This window comes from Sturnira hondurensis, unplaced genomic scaffold, assembly GCF_014824575.4.
Source record: "Sturnira hondurensis isolate 20B ecotype Veracruz unplaced genomic scaffold, ASM1482457v3 Scaffold0000256, whole genome shotgun sequence".
NCBI classification, from domain to species: Eukaryota; Metazoa; Chordata; class Mammalia; order Chiroptera; family Phyllostomidae; genus Sturnira; species Sturnira hondurensis.
Window position 1 is genome coordinate 5,037,196 of NW_028072887.1, and position 15,950 is coordinate 5,053,145.

The 15,950-nt window shown below is 37.7% G+C and overlaps 1 pseudogene; it reads right to left on the bottom strand.

Moving 5' to 3' along the window:
* The window catches only part of LOC118975890 (hsc70-interacting protein-like), a 50,331-nt pseudogene continuing 34,381 nt past the window's right edge, over nt 1-15,950 (bottom strand).

The window sequence follows — 15,950 nt, forward strand, 5'->3', positions numbered from 1 at the left end:
TTATGTTTGACTTCCAAATTTGGCTAACAATTCACTGATGAGATGCATAATCTTTCAGTTTCTCTGATATTTTGGTATATTTACTGGTTTCTGAGCTACATCCTGGAGGGCCACCAGAACTTCTGGATCCTGTATGGCTTTAAGAATTTCTGTATCACTAAGAATTTCATTGAGCCCAGGCATTTTTGCCATTTCAGGCATTCCTCCAGAAAAGTTACTATGCATTCCTTCAGGAAAGACACCTGAAGAAACGACCAGACTGAACTCCTGATTGTTGTCTGGCTTCTTTCTCTTTCTGGGCTCTCTCGTGTTCTTCCCAAGCTCTCTTAACTCTTCCTATTCTTTCTTTGATCTCTCACTAGTCACATTTATGCTTTTACTTTCTCTTATGTTCTGAAATTTCTGTGGCCATAGTTTAACTTCATTGAGCATTGAACTAGAATCTTCATCATAATCCAATTTACATGCAAAGTCAAGATCATGGTCTGCTTCTTCCCAATGTCCCAGAAGTCTGTGTGCTTTTCCTCACCACTTGTAAGGCCGCACTGAAACAAGATATATTTCAATAGCTCTGTCTCAGATGTCTCAGTAGTCTCAGATGACTACTTTTGACTATTGTAATTTGATAAAGAAACTGGTTCTCTTTGCATACAGAATGTCTAGGTGAGGATTTAGATTCATGGCATTTATGAACAAGCTTTCTGTAGTTCACTGACATCTAGGGCATCAATGGTAGCCGTGTTTTTACCATTTGTCTGGTCTTTCATTTCCTCAGTTATCTCTACATTTTCATCTCCCATTTCTTGAGAGTCATCAGTGTCTGTTCAATCACATCTTCATAGTAAATTTTTCTTTTTATTTTTTGCTTAATCTTCCTTGTATTTTTCCACTACCTTTTAGTCTCCTTATACCCCATTTCCCTTAGTAATTGCCACACTGTTGTCAATGTCCATGAATAATTATTGCTTATTTTGCTTAATCCCTTTACCCCCCAACTCTCTTGCCCACCACTAGCTGTCATCTGTTCTCCATCTATGAGTCTGTTTCTGTTTTGCTTGTTAGTTCAGTTTGTTCATTAGATTCCACAGATGAGTGAAATAATATGGTATTTTTCTTTCTCTAACTGGCTTATTTCACTCTAACATAATGTTCTCCAGGTCCATCCATATTGTCACAAAGGGTAAAATTTTCTTCTTTTTACAGGTAAGTAGTATTCCAATGTGTAGATGTCCATCTCAAATCTGTCAGAATGGTTCTCATCAATCAAGGAACAAACAAGGGTTCTAGCAAAGATGTGGAGAAAGGGGAATGCTTTTACACTTTTGGAGGGTATGCAGACTGGGGTGGCCACTATGGAAAGCAGTATAGAGATACCTCAAAAATTTAAAAATGGATCTGTCTTTTGACCCAGAAGTCCGAGTTATGGGAATATATCCAAAGGAACACAAAACACTAATTTGAAAGCACACAAGCACCCCTATGTTCATTGCAGTGTTATTTACAGTCCCCAAGATATGGAAGCAGCCCAAGTGGACATCAATAGATGAGTGGATAAAGCAACCATAGTCAATTTTTAGATCACTTTTGTAACTTAATGGTTTGTCTGTCTTTGTGTTTTCCTCCACTTACTTATTATCTGTTTTTCCTTAGTTGATATTTCTTCTGATTTAGTTAATGAGTAGCAAGTGGTATTTTACCTCCCATGCTCTCCACTTCATGAAGTGCATTTTCTCTGTATGCAAAATGGTGGGATCCTGCTTATACAATTTCACAAAGGCCCAAAGCTTGCTCACTTTCTGGGGGTGTGCTCCATGGTTTTGAAGTAGTGAGAGTCAGCAGGCACTGCTAAATTTGCGGCCAGATTCCAGACCCTGGGTGCAAACTCATTGTGATTTTGTGGAAGGTGTTGGCTGTCAACAGGCAGAACAAACTGTGCTATTTTTCTTACTTGTCTTCCTATGTTAGGAATCATGCAGATTCTAAACAATTTTTCATTGCCACTGTCAGATTTAGTTTTTTAAAGCAGTTTTAATAAAGTCACTCCTCTCCTCCAAATATTTACTCTCTCCCCACTTATTAAGTTAAGTCCAAGACTTATTCTGTGATCCCCAAATCGTTTTACTTTAGGGTTGCCGTGGCATTCCTTCAAATGGCTTTGCTTCTCTGGATATGTCCCTGTGCTTTCCTGCCTGTTACCTCTCCTCATAATTGTTTCTTCTATAATGCCCTAGTTCTCCTCTTACCCCACCCACTGAAAATTTTTTCATTTTTCATGTACTACCACATTCATGAAGCCTTCTGTGTTTTCCTCAAAAGGATTTGCGCTCACGCTCTTAATCTTCTTAGCTCTTGCAACTTTGACAGCATTTGTCTTAGAGTGTCATGTATTAATATATTTGCCTTATCTGTCCTACTAGTCATCATGTAATTGCTAGCCCATAAAGATGGGAACTGAAAACAACTACTTTCCCTGATGTGTGCTGCCCACAGTAGCCTTCCAGTTATTTTAAAGGATTCAGAATGTGCTTGAACATTTTCACTATCAAAACACTCTCAACCATTAGAAAGTCTTCATCCTTCTCATTATTGAGCATCTCTGTCATGAATACAATTATAATTGCACTTATTGAGTACTTGTTATATGCCAGAAACTATGTGGATTTTTTCGAATTTAGTGTAGGGTTTTTACTTTGCAGTACTTCTGTGAGCTTGCCTTTACACAGATGAGACACTGTGACTCTGAGAGGTTAGTTCATTTACTCAAAGACACCTAGCTAGGAAGTAGCGTGACTGGACATATAATTCTAGTCTACCAAATCTCAAGACTAGTGCTCTTACAAGTCTTCATATTCAGCCAAAATCTGCCTCCCTATAACTTCTACATAATACTCATATCTCTGGTTGCTTAAACTAAATAAAAATGATTCTAATTCCTTCTTCATATAACACCCATTAAAAATTTTAAATTGGCTCGTAGGATAGCTCTACTTCTAAAGGTGTTTCTTTCATAATTTTTAGACTATTTGAACTGCTATAACAAAAATACTATAGACTGGGTAGCTTATACAATAAGCATGTAGTTCTCATTGTTTTGGAGGTTGGAAAATCTAAAATTAAGGTGCCAGAAGAGTTGGTGTCTAGTGAGAGCCCATTTTCTGGTTATCAGATGTTTTATCACTGCCTCATCGCATGTTGGAAGGGGCAAGAAAGTTCTCTGGAATCTCTTTTGTAAGAGCACCTAATCCCATTCATAAGAGCTGTATCCGCTTGACCAAATCATCTTCTAAAGGTTACTACCTCCTAATGATGCAGGTGTTCCAGGGGCAAGGTTCATACCCACTGTGAGTACTTGACTTCATGCAGAAAAGAATTCAAACACTAGCCAGCATAGAGTTTAAAGTGAAAGAGAATTTGTTAGTGAGACAGTGGGAAAGAGAATGGCACCTCTGACCCATCATGACTGAGAACAGTTGGATTCAAATTCATGTTTTTAACTCCATAGACTGTTTCTTTTAAATTACATCATATTACCTCTCACATTCTGTACCCTTCCAACATGAAGATTATTTTCTATGTTAGAGAAGACTGGAACAAAGAAAATATGAAGTAAATCTGCATGCCTCCTATCATCTATTAATGTACAATTGGCTTTCCATATTGGATGGTTTCACATCCACTGTGGAGGGGGTGGAATTTTTCCCACAGAGACCCCCTGGCTGCCATGGATGAGAATAAGTCTACCAAGACATGATCTGATTGGGAAGAAAAGGTGGCTAATCTCTCAGAGGATAAGGGCCTTAAGCTTCTTTCTCCATGAGATTTTATTGGATTTAGTTTTCATAGGAATACAAGGCATTTACATAAATCTCATCAATCATTGTCAGACAGTAATAGTCAAGTGATAGATAACATTCAAATAACTATGAGGGCTTATTCTGAGTCAGGGTCAGATAGAGTGATACCAAAGGGCCATAAAACTTTGGGAAACAAACTTATTTTATGATTGGACCCTTATCACTTAAATTGAGAGCATTCATAGTAAAGTAGGTTTCACAGGATTTTATGTATTCTTTTTTAGGCCTGGTTGCCCTAGAGAACTGCCTTTTCAAGCACAGGGCCACACACCTCCTTCAGCATTATTTTGGCTTAAGTCAGGCAGGGGGGTAAGGCAGCCAAAAGATTAGGGGACTTCTTACAGATAGAATGAGTTTTTGGGCTATAACAAAGCAGAGAGGTGAAGGTCCATCACTCCTTTTCTATAGTCCCCTAAATCCTTCCCTGGTGGTCCCTTCATGATTGTGTCTGTCTTAGGTTGTTTATCCCTTGAGGAATCTTACCTGCCATTTACTATCCAGCCATCCTCCAGGGGGCAAGCAGGGTGAAGTGTAGAGGGCAGAGGCTGTGCCCCTGCCAGGAGAATGAGTTTAGTCTCCTTAGTGACTTATGGTGCCAAGGCCTTTTTACTCAGTCTTAGCTATGGGGGGGTTGCAACTTCTGAAAATAGGCAGGGTGGTTCCCAAAAATCCGCACACTCAACCAAGTGTTGATTAAAAATATTTAGAAGTAAAATATCTCAGAAAGTTCAAAAAATAAAACTTGAATTTTCCATGCACTGAGCACTATGCTGAATCCACATGAATGAAATGATGTGTAAGTATACCCTGCTGTAGCCTATGTGCGCTCTATGCACCTCATTCTCTGACTCTTTGGTAACCCTCCGTCATTAAATTCAAAGCTATTTTCCATTTCTAAGCACATGTGAAATCATCATAATGCACTATTTGGAAAACATAAGTGGATCATAGTAATTACCCATATGACATTGATGGTTTAAAAAAATTAAGATCTGCTTATAAATATAGCTCATTAAAAATAAAGCATATGTGTGTATGTATGTATATATGTATTACTTCCTACATAAGCATCTAAGATTTGCCATCATTACCTATAGCACCTGAAGAACTAGCTCTTTTCCTTGGATGTTCTATAATGAGACATCATATATGGGGTGTCAGCCAATTTAAGTAGCTATAACATGGCTTCTCATAAGCACAGTTGATGTTACATTTTAGAGTTATCAATTCTAAGTGCATTTTGTGCAGTCAAATGAAATTTGCTGTTAATAAGCACATGATTAAACAAGGATGTATAATGTATACAAAGTGCATATAAAACCTCTCTGTTCTGCTAGTCTAAATAAATACTTCCATTGGTATAATTCTAGCAGTGACGGAATGCAGATTGAATCAGAGAAAGTAAAGGTGTATGGAATGAAATTGGTTACTTTTAAAAATACAATTTTGGGAATCCTGAATACATGTGTGAGTTTCTTGCCTCTGAAACATCATACCACCACCACCACCACCACCAAAAAAAAAAAAAGTCCATAGAGTGATTTTTCCTTCATACCAATACCTACTCTTTTTTATTGTCTGCTTTTTAGTTTGAATGCCAAAAGAAACACTGGTTGGTATTTCACATTTGGTTAAAACTTTTTACAGTGTTGGGCCTTTTATTATTCATATAAACACTAAAAAGCTCACCTGGTTTTCATAATACTTCTGCCAACATCATCTTCCTAAGGTTCTTGTTATCACCTTTTTATCTCCAGTCAGGGTAAGAAATGAATGCATATTGTAATTTAATTTGTTTAGGGAATTTATTTTTGTTTAATTTGATTTTAAAATACTAACTGCACTCTGGTATTTAAAAGAGATAGCTTGAACTCCTTAATAACCTCATCCAGGGAGATTCCCATAGTGAAAATGGAGGAAGAGGGGGAAATAGATACTGATGATATTTAAGCAAATAATTTTACAAAACTCATAGAATGAACAAAAATTATGTATAAAAACTCAAATTGGAATTAGAATTCCAAGCAAGGTCTCAGTAAATACAGAGCCCTGCACTCTGCTGCTAGGTGGCAGACAGAGGGAAGAACAAATGCGCTCCAGCTTTTGAGAAACTTAATTAAAAGTTATATCAAACCTGGGATTCTCTGGGAAGGGTTTGTACTTACTTTAATAAAGGCCGTTTCTCATTGAGAAGCAATTCTAATTTGATATCAGGATTACAATTCTGTGCTGAAAATGGACTTTCTATGAGATCTTGTTCATTTTTTCAAACACAATTTATCCCCACCCCCACATCTTCCTCTGCATCCAGACAGGAAAGCATTCGCCAAAACAGTGATAGGATGCTTGGAAAACCATACTCTTCTTTGAACTTCATTATTGTGAGCTATAGTGCGACAGAAACTTCAAGCCAAGGTCCATGCTGAGATAAGAAGGAAACCATATTTATCACCCATATAGGAAATTTATCTCCAATTTTAAAATATGGTAAGGACAGAAAAGAGATCAGTGGTTGTCGGGGTTAAAGACTGGAGAGGGTCGGACTACAAAGAAGTAGCAAGGGGCAGTATTTTTGGATTGATGGAACTATTCCATATTCTGAGAATGGTGGGGGCGTTTGTGAGAACTAGAATTGTATGCCAAAAGGGAGAAGATTTTGTGTGTGTAAAATTTAAAATAAATAAGTAAGCATTATCTACTTACACATTTTTTAAAAGTCTGTCAGTTTGGCTTTCTGTTACACAGGTCCACCAATAGACTTGACATCTAATTGGTATTTCTCCACCTTCTCAATTACTGTTTCAAAGCCTCTTTCCTGCCCACCTCTCTGTAGTTTCACCTCTTCCCCAGGGTTTGCTGATTTCTTTTTTTTTTTACAAGAGAAAAAAGTAAGGAACTACACCTAAAATTAGTGATGGTGATGAAAAGAACTTTGACTTGGAAAAGAACATTCTGATGGCTGGGAAACTGTGCTGATGGAAAAGCTTCACACTGAAGTTGGTGGTGGCAGATTTGGGAGTTGAGTTGGGGTGTGTGGAACTTCTTTTTATTTTTATTATTTTTTGCAAGACCCCTGCGAGTCTGAAAGGGGAAGTAGGGAAGAATGGAGAAGAATATGTGGGCATTTAGTGACCTCAGTATCATTAAAAGAACTCATTTTTTTATTAAATTGTGGAATTAGTGGAGTTGGTGGATGGGTGGCTGGCTAATAAGAGTTAACTGAAGTTAATAAATAACTCCCTTTTCCCCTTCTTCATACTTCTCATTAGAATATTTTCTCTTGACCTCAGATACCAAAGAGAGCATATGGGAGTCAGGGAGGTGGCAGTGATTACCTGCAGGCAGAACCACACATCAAAGACAGTGCCTAACCATGACAAAGGTAAGCTAAGGTGGGTAGAAACAGATTCATGAAGACTGGGTGTTCTGATTAAGAGTCAGCCAGAGTGGAAGAGCTGAGGTAGCAATCCAACATGAATCAGGAGTGGAAACAAAGGAAGTAATAGGTCATGGTCCTGACTGGAAAAGGACTTTGATGTAACACTGCATGTGCTCTTAAAACTAGTCAAGTTAAGAGGTTGAAGGGAATGGATAGCAAGGACGGAATCAGAGCAACATACCTAAAGCAATGGTGAGATGTCTTCAGCCTAAGTCAAAACTGGGATTCTTGGGCACTCACGCTGGTAGTGAGCAGTGACTGTTGACGTCTGCATAGGCAGGGAACCTGCTGCCCTCCACCTCTCTCCAGCTTTTCTCCCTTTTCAAGTGACTCAGCACCAGGGAAGCCAGATATTTTAATGGATTCTGTCAGCAAAGCACTTCCTCTGTCCTAGATTTAAACTAAAAATACCCATCATAGAGATAATAATAATAATAATAATAATAATAATAATAATAATGGTCCCAGTAAAAGAAGAGTTGATATGGCACAGTTGAAGTAATATTTCAAAAACAAAGAGATTGGTAACTGAAAACCAACAGCCACTTTTAACATAATCTCTATGGAGAAGGCATTACAGGTTTTTTAAAACATGATTTCTGGAGAGAGTGAAAGAGGTGGGCAGTGAGAGCAAGAGAGAGAGAAACATCAATGTGAGAAAGAGTGATCAGTTTCCTCTTATACATGCTCAAACCCCAAAACGTTAAATATGTGCTCTGAGTGGGAATCAAACATAGGTATGTGATCTGCTAGGGAATTGAACCTGTAACCTTTGGATGCATGAGACAATGCTCCAACCAACTGAGCCACCCAACACAGCCTAAAGGCATTGCGAGTTTCACATCAACTTCCAGAAAACTTCTGGTTCCATCGAAGTGTCTTTTGAGAGCAGGATCTGCATCTTAGCACAGAGTACACGCTTGTTGAACTTTCAAACATGGACCCGTTTATGAGTTGAAAAATGCCCCTATTTTAACACAAGGATAGGAATGCCTCAAATATTTTCATGCATTCTTTCATGCATCTCTTATTTTGATGGGAAGTAAATTGAAGACTGAATGTTTTATTTATCAAATATAAATCCTAGCACTGTTAAGCAAATCTAAGGACTTCTTGCCTTCCTGGCTTTCTAATTTGTGGATGGGAAGTGGTTTTCATTCACCTGCAGTCGAGGGCATCCACAGATAATAACCTGAGAATCTCCCTTTTATTTAGAGTGTTGGTCCTTATACTGGTTTTGTCTAGGGCACATTGCCTTTCACTCAATTTCTCTATCTCCCTTTTCCTCACCCTGGTTTATCAAGATGCAGCCCTTTTTAGCTGTTCACAAAAGTGAGCTACTAAGTGCTGGTTTGTGATCAAGAAGCAACAAAGCTGTCATCTCCCTAATATATTTTTATACTTTGCTGGGGGTTGTCACTATAAATAAGAGAAAGTATTGCTGATGGGGTTTTTCATGTGTTTGCTCTCTTTCTGTTTATCTCCTTGTTTACTTATCATCCCTAGGCCCCTAGAGCTGGGTTGCCACCTCCAAACAAATGGAGGAAAGCAACCAATTAAATTAAAATGCAATATAAATAGAGAGAAGAAGCAATTTTTAATTTGGGGTTTCTAAAAACCTGTCCACATTCTGGTGACAAGTCAAGGGAAGGGAACAAATAAAGAAGTTATTTGGCTGTCATTTCATTTGAATTATTATAGGGATCTTAGTGGCCTAAGGGAATAGTCCCACTGAGTCCTCCTCTCTCTCTGACAAATTGTTTTTTGTTTTTTTTTGTCTATGTCTCTCATTTGAGAGAATACAGAAATGGACAGCATCTCTGGCAAAGTCTTAGGAAAATTATTCTGGGAATGGGACCAGTGAAGAGGGTTATGAGAATGATGAATATGGAAACTTAAATCCCCTACGTCTTCGAGAAATGGGAGGACAAGAAAAGATAGAGGTGCCTGTGCCAGGAATTCTCATACACATGCCAATCTCTACAGCAGGCAATGTCACTGAACATCAAGGTGACCTTAGAACCTGAGAATGTGGAAGGAAGAGATAGTCATACATTTAGCAGGCTGCTCAGAAAAATGTGGAGCAGAGTGGTAAATATGTCACACATGTAGCAGTCACCCTTGTCATGTCCATGGCAGATATTATAAATGAATTACAACCTTCTCTTCCCCACAACTCCAATTCTATTTCAATACAGAATGCCAGCTCCATTATCCATCAAGTGTCATCAGTATACCAGAAGAAATCTAGTTGCTATATGTAATCTGGAATTTCCCAGAACACCTGCCTGTTAATTTGGGTCGAAGGCAGTGTGATCTAGGCTGCCTTAAGGAAGCAAGCCCCTGCCCTCTGATCCTGAGCCTCCGCGCCCACTCTAGCTGCAACACACATCTTTTTTAATTTTTTTATTATTTAATTCTTGTTCAGGTGCAGTTTTCCAGCCCCCACTCCCATCCCAGCCCACCCCCCGTGCTCCCCACCTCCCTCCCCTATCCACCCCCTTTAGTTGTTCTCCATGTGTCCTTTATACTAGTTTCTGTGAATCCTTCCCCCTTTCCCCTGAAATTCTCTCCCCTCTCCGCTTTGGTCCCTGTCAGCCTATTCTGAATTTCAGTGTCTTTGGTCATATTTTACTTGCTTGTTTGTTTTGTTGTTTAGCTTCCTGTTAAAGGTGAGATCATATGGTATTTGTCTTTCACCACCTGGCTTATTTCACTCAGCATAATGCTTTCCAGTTCCATCCATGCTGTCGAAAAGGGTAGGAGCTCCTTCTTTCTTTCTGCTGCATAGAATTCCATTGTGTAAATGTACCATAGTTTTTTGATCTATTCATTTATTGATGGGCATCTAGGTTGCTTTAAACTCTTGGCTATTGTAAATTGTGCAACACACATCTTTTCATGATTGCCCTATCATGGGCTCTTACATTTCTATCACCATCACACCCATTTAACTTTACTTCCTACTCTACTGTTTTATAGCCTGCCTCCATAATATTCAGGCAACATTCAAGAGCTACTTTGTTCAGGATGTAAATGAAATGGAGTTGAAGATGGTGATGAGAGAAATCATATACTCATATGTACAGTGTGTCTTCAGAAGTTCACTTTTGGAAATTGAGATATGCAGCAAAGTCTCCAGGTGCCTTAGTTGACATTCTACTCAGGTATGATTGGTGCCCCCCCTCAGTGCTAGGTTATCTGGGAAATCACAGGACTAATAATGACCATTCTAATGACATCTATAAAAATTTCACAAATAAACTGTTGCTGCCACTATAAACATGACAATTGAGTTTCACCAGTTTTAGACAAAGCCTTCACACCTGCCTTCATATAAATTGTAGCCGTAATACTGAAGTGAATATTTTTTATTAAGCCTTCTGTTATATTCTATGTCCTTCAATTCAAAGTTTCATAATAATAAAGTTTCATAATAATCTCTGAAAACTGATTTCTGCACATTATCAAATCATACTTGTCTATAATTATGGAGATAAATTTCAGCGTTTATAATTAAAAATAATTTTGAATCACAATAAACCTTTTTCTAGGTCATACTTATCTTCAAAGGAATGTTGTATTTACTGAAATAGAATTAATTAATTTAATTAGTTTATTAAATAGGTATAAACATACTCGTACAGTCTGAGGGACAAAGGGGCCCAGCATCAGTTCACTTGAGTGCTTGAAAGGTATTTTTCTGAAATTTCCTGTCTCTAGAGGTTTCTTTCCACCAAATATGATTCTTAAGACAATGAATATTGAGAGAAGAGAAACAGAGAAACATGGTTCAACTTCAGATGAAGCAGTGGCCTCAGCATGAGTGGGGTTTGCAGCTATTTTCAGCTGTTAGGAATATTTAAGTCTTGCCTATCCCAAACCTGCTTCTTAAATTGTAAACATTAAATTTTTAACATTAAATGTACCCCACTGAGTTATGGCAACTCTCCTCTCTTTGGAGGAGTCACTCAATAATCAGTCATAGTTTTATCAGCTTTTGATGAAAAGCAGGTTTGGAGGAAATGGGTCATCTCTCAGGTAAGTATTGACAAAAGAGAATCATTGTACCCCGAGTTTTGTTTTCTCCTTTTAGCTAGGGTGGCTTTATAGACACTTTGGGGATATCTGGGTGTCATGAGGACCTCATTTTTCTGATCAATTTTATGTTACCAGAACATTTTCACAAACTATATTTCTAACGTCCTTTGTGGAAGCTCAGCTTTTTACCTCATCACTCCCAAATATCCTCTATCCTTCTCCAAGTGCTAACCTAGACCCTACACCTGGTCCCCACTAGTTTCTAGGGGTTATTTTTGTTGTTGTTTGCTTGTTTGGAGAGACTACTATCTCTTTGTTCCTCATAACCTTGAATAGACAGAAAGTCTCTTCCTATTTTATAGCTCATAGTCCCAGCTGCGATGCTCACTATACTCCCATTTCTTAGAAAAAATGACATCCTCCCAGCTTTCTCAGAGCAACCGTGACTGATACAACTTGATGACAATGGCGTTAAGCCCATCCTGTTTCTAGTAACTTGAAAGAAATCAGGAACAATGTTGGCTCTGACTTGAGCTACACAGAAAGGACAAGAGAATTCTTGTGAACTTAATTGATTCACAAACATAATTGATAGTTTGACATGAAATAGACTGACAGCTGTAAGAAGGGAGGAGGGGGTGGGGACTGACTGAAAGAAAGTGAAGAGATTAGTCAAAGAATACATATGAATGACCCATGGACATGGACAATGGTGTGGGGATTGACTATGGGGAGTAGAGGACAGGCTGGGTGGATGGAGCAAAGGGGGAAAAATTGGGACAAGTGTAATGAATAAACAATAAAATATTTTAAAAACATGTGGATAGTTTCAAAAAACTGGTGGCGTGGAAGAAGTGTAGGACTCAGAAGAGGGAATGTTGAGGTTCTTAAGTATACGGGTATATCTTATTTAACCTGGTGGCCTTAATGTTCATTTGACCTAAGCTGCTGGTACTAGGCTGTTGATACCTACAGATATTTGGTTTACCATATGTACATGATTTCCATAGATGTAGAATACATTGTTCTTGGAAAATATGAGGCACCCATGAGCTCCTGAAATCACTTTAATTTTTATAATTGTCCACAAAATGATAACTTTGACAAAAGATCTTTCAGGTTTACTTTAATAAACCAGTCAATTTAATAGTCTCTAATACCTCTGTCATTATAAATCTTGTGAATGTTTGACAGAAGATAGCTGGATTACCATATATACTTGAGCATCCAATCTGTTGCTTGTATTTGAGAGAAATACATGACAAAAATCCATCCTCAAGTCTATAGTTGGAAAAACAAGGAGCATTTGAATTGCCTTGTAAGATAATTACAAACACTCTTTTTTTCTTAGTACATCAAATGTCAAAAAGTAGTAGTTACTTAAAAGTTAATTGTGTGTTGATCTGAAATCATTTCACTGAACATTGCTTACAATTACATCATAATGCACTAGCCTTTATTGTACTTGGAATGGATCTTTTCATCTTATGTAAGTCTGTGAGATCATGCATTGATGACTTGGAAAATCTCAGTTCACTCAGTTATGTAGATCCTACAAATAATGACACATTTCTTTATACGATATCAAGAATTTTCATTTATTAACAGCAGCGCCAATCTCATCACAAAAGTCTTTAAATATTGGGAAGCTGGTAAACTCATGGTGATGGATACACATTTTCTAAAGTTCAAATTTCCACTTGAAAGTTTGAGTATTATCACTGGTAATAAATGCTGTCCATCACTTTCTTCAAAGTGACAGACTTCATTCATTTTTACAATGTTTTTGAAATAACCAAATCCAGATATCCATAATTTATCTCTCTTTTGACCTTTAAGTAAAAATGGCATTCATGAAAGATATGAGCAGCTTGGCTTGCAACTCAAACAATTGCACAAGTGCTTTTCTTCAACACAACCACCGTACCTTGGTATGCGTCAGAAGTGCAGATCCTCATGCATACTTCCTATCCTATTTAGGATGGTTACTTTTTTGTCAGGTTGGAGGATATTTTGGGGTGACTCCATTTACCATCTCTCCTGAAAAATAAGAGGAGCAAATAGATTTCTATAAAATGAATGAAGCTGAAATCATTCCAAAAGGTGTCCTCCATCCAAATCCTTAGAGCTCTCTGAGGGAGTGTGAGGGCCTCCCCAGGTCCTGTCTGCTGGTGTCACAGCAGGTGAGGGGCAACCCTATATCTCACCCTGCTCAATTTGCTTTGACCCAGTAGGGCCTTTTTAAATGTCTGCAATCCCAAATCTCATTTCATGCATAATTGAAAGTTCATAAGAAACTATCACATTCTAAAATATGAAAAAAAATTGATGAAACTGAAGTTCTTTATGGTTGTTTCGGAATCACATCATGAGAAGAAACCCTGTAAGGAGAAGAATGTGATATTTTCATTTGCATAAAGACAATAAAACTCTTTCAGCAGCAATTTCCCCATATATAAAAAGGGAAAACATAGCACCTTGGTGACACAGACATCTGTTACTTAAACAGATGCTACTTTCTAAACTTATTCAAGCAAACCCTTTGCTCCAACCAGAGACCCCTAAACCAAGATTCAGTGTGTGGATGGAGCTTAAAGGGGGATTTGGAATAATGATTAATCTTACTTCCTAGTTTTATTATGAATTTACTTGACTTTTGTGTGCTTTTAGTTTAGCAACATCTCCATCATCTCTCCCAGTAATTTCTTGCTTCTGACTTAATCTCCACAACCTGCAAAATCCAGTGCTTCTAAGAATCACTGTTGGTTAGCATTAGCCATTCAAAGGACCAGATAAACTATGCCTTTTTTTTTACAAATGCACTTTAATGACTTCTAGCACTATCTAAAAGAGAAATAAAACTTGTTTTTTTAAGTCACACAAAGGGTCCCTGACTAATGTTTTCCAGTTAAGCAATACTTCCCCAGACTGAGACTGATAAGTGCCTTCAGAAGTTAGGCTTACACTTCTAAATCAGCAGTTCATGAAAGGCATTACAAAAAACTATTATGCTGCTATAATGGATGACAGCACAGTTGTATGTTACACCTTGAAGTAAGCAGTAGGATTTTCAATCACTTGATAACCTTGAAACTGCTAAGGTATCAAATTGCTATCATGAATATTGTGCAGGAGCAGAAATCACTCAGGAAGCTGCCTTTGTGAATAATAATGAGAAAACTACAACGTTTTTACCAAGAAAATGGATTTGAGGCAGTGGTGTATTGACAAGCCCTTCAACAGGAAACTAAGGTAGACATTACAAGTACATTTGCATCAGACAATGCACTAATCCATCATATATTCCAATAGCATTGGGTTTGTTAGATCTAATCAGTTTTAAAAATTATTAGCAGAGAATTATGTCCCTTGTTAAAATTTCAAGGATAAAGAGCAAGAAGAGCCCACATGTTATTTTATAGCTGAAAGCAATAAACACAAATATTTGTTTAATATTTAAACTTCTCAACGTACTCTCAAATCTAACACATTTTAGCAGAGCGTAAAAGGAGGCATTTGGAAAGCGAGGATTTACTTAATAGGCATTTAAACCAGTTGCAACATGAAGACACAGTAAAACTGTAGACAGTAAATGTTTATTACACATCTCTCTTCCCTAAATGCATCTGCTTAACTTTGACCAAATCCCAGCTTTGTTCATGAGCAGAGCACCCAGTGTTGGTCAGTGGCATTTCCAGACTACAGCCTTCTAAGAACCCCGGACAGCCATGTGAAAACTCAATGTCTGGAGTGATTCATCATTGTGTCAGACTGGCCAGCACTTTGTCACAGTGACAGACAATGGGAGAAACTTGGAAATAATACAAAGATTCCCTGTTCACTGATAGTGTCTGCAGTGTGATTAGAGAAGAAAGCTTTGAGACTGTGAGGGGAATCTTAATTTTATCCCAAAATTAATTTTGATGTTTTTACCCTTTGTAGGTCAAACACTACCTAACATTTTCCATTGTGTCTTACTCAAAAATGACCATTTCCATTTACAAAAGTTTCCGGAGCCTGATAATTGAAGTCACCACACACCCAACATCTTATTGGTTAGGGGGGACAATTTTTCAATACTATAAAATCAGGTGCACCTGCTTTATATGGGGGACACTGTTCCCACTTGAAAAACATAAGTGCCATGCAGCAAAGACTGTCTGTGTTGACTGGCTACTACTAACAGTAGTAAGAGTGCAACCTAAATTTACTCCCACTCACCCCTTTTTCTGGAGTCTGGAATCATTTTATATTACTCCATTTGGCAAAATCCTAAAAGAGTAATGATATTAATTCCTGATAATCAGCTAAATTGTTGCTGGATGAAGTAATGTAGAACATGGGTATCAGTGAACCTAAGAAGCAAATGTAAATGTCTTGATGCAAATCCATCCCCTTTATTGGAAATAAATGAAATAGCATCTTGTACTGATAGTAGATAAATAATGTCACCTTCTTATTAAAAAGATAAAAAAGTTAAAATGTAACTTGCCTAAAAGAGTGTGATTACAAGAGGAGTAAATTATCAGAGAGGGTAATAATCTAAACTAGCATTTATTGACTCATTATGTGCCAGAAATTGCATGCATGATCTCATTTATTCATTCAAAACTCTG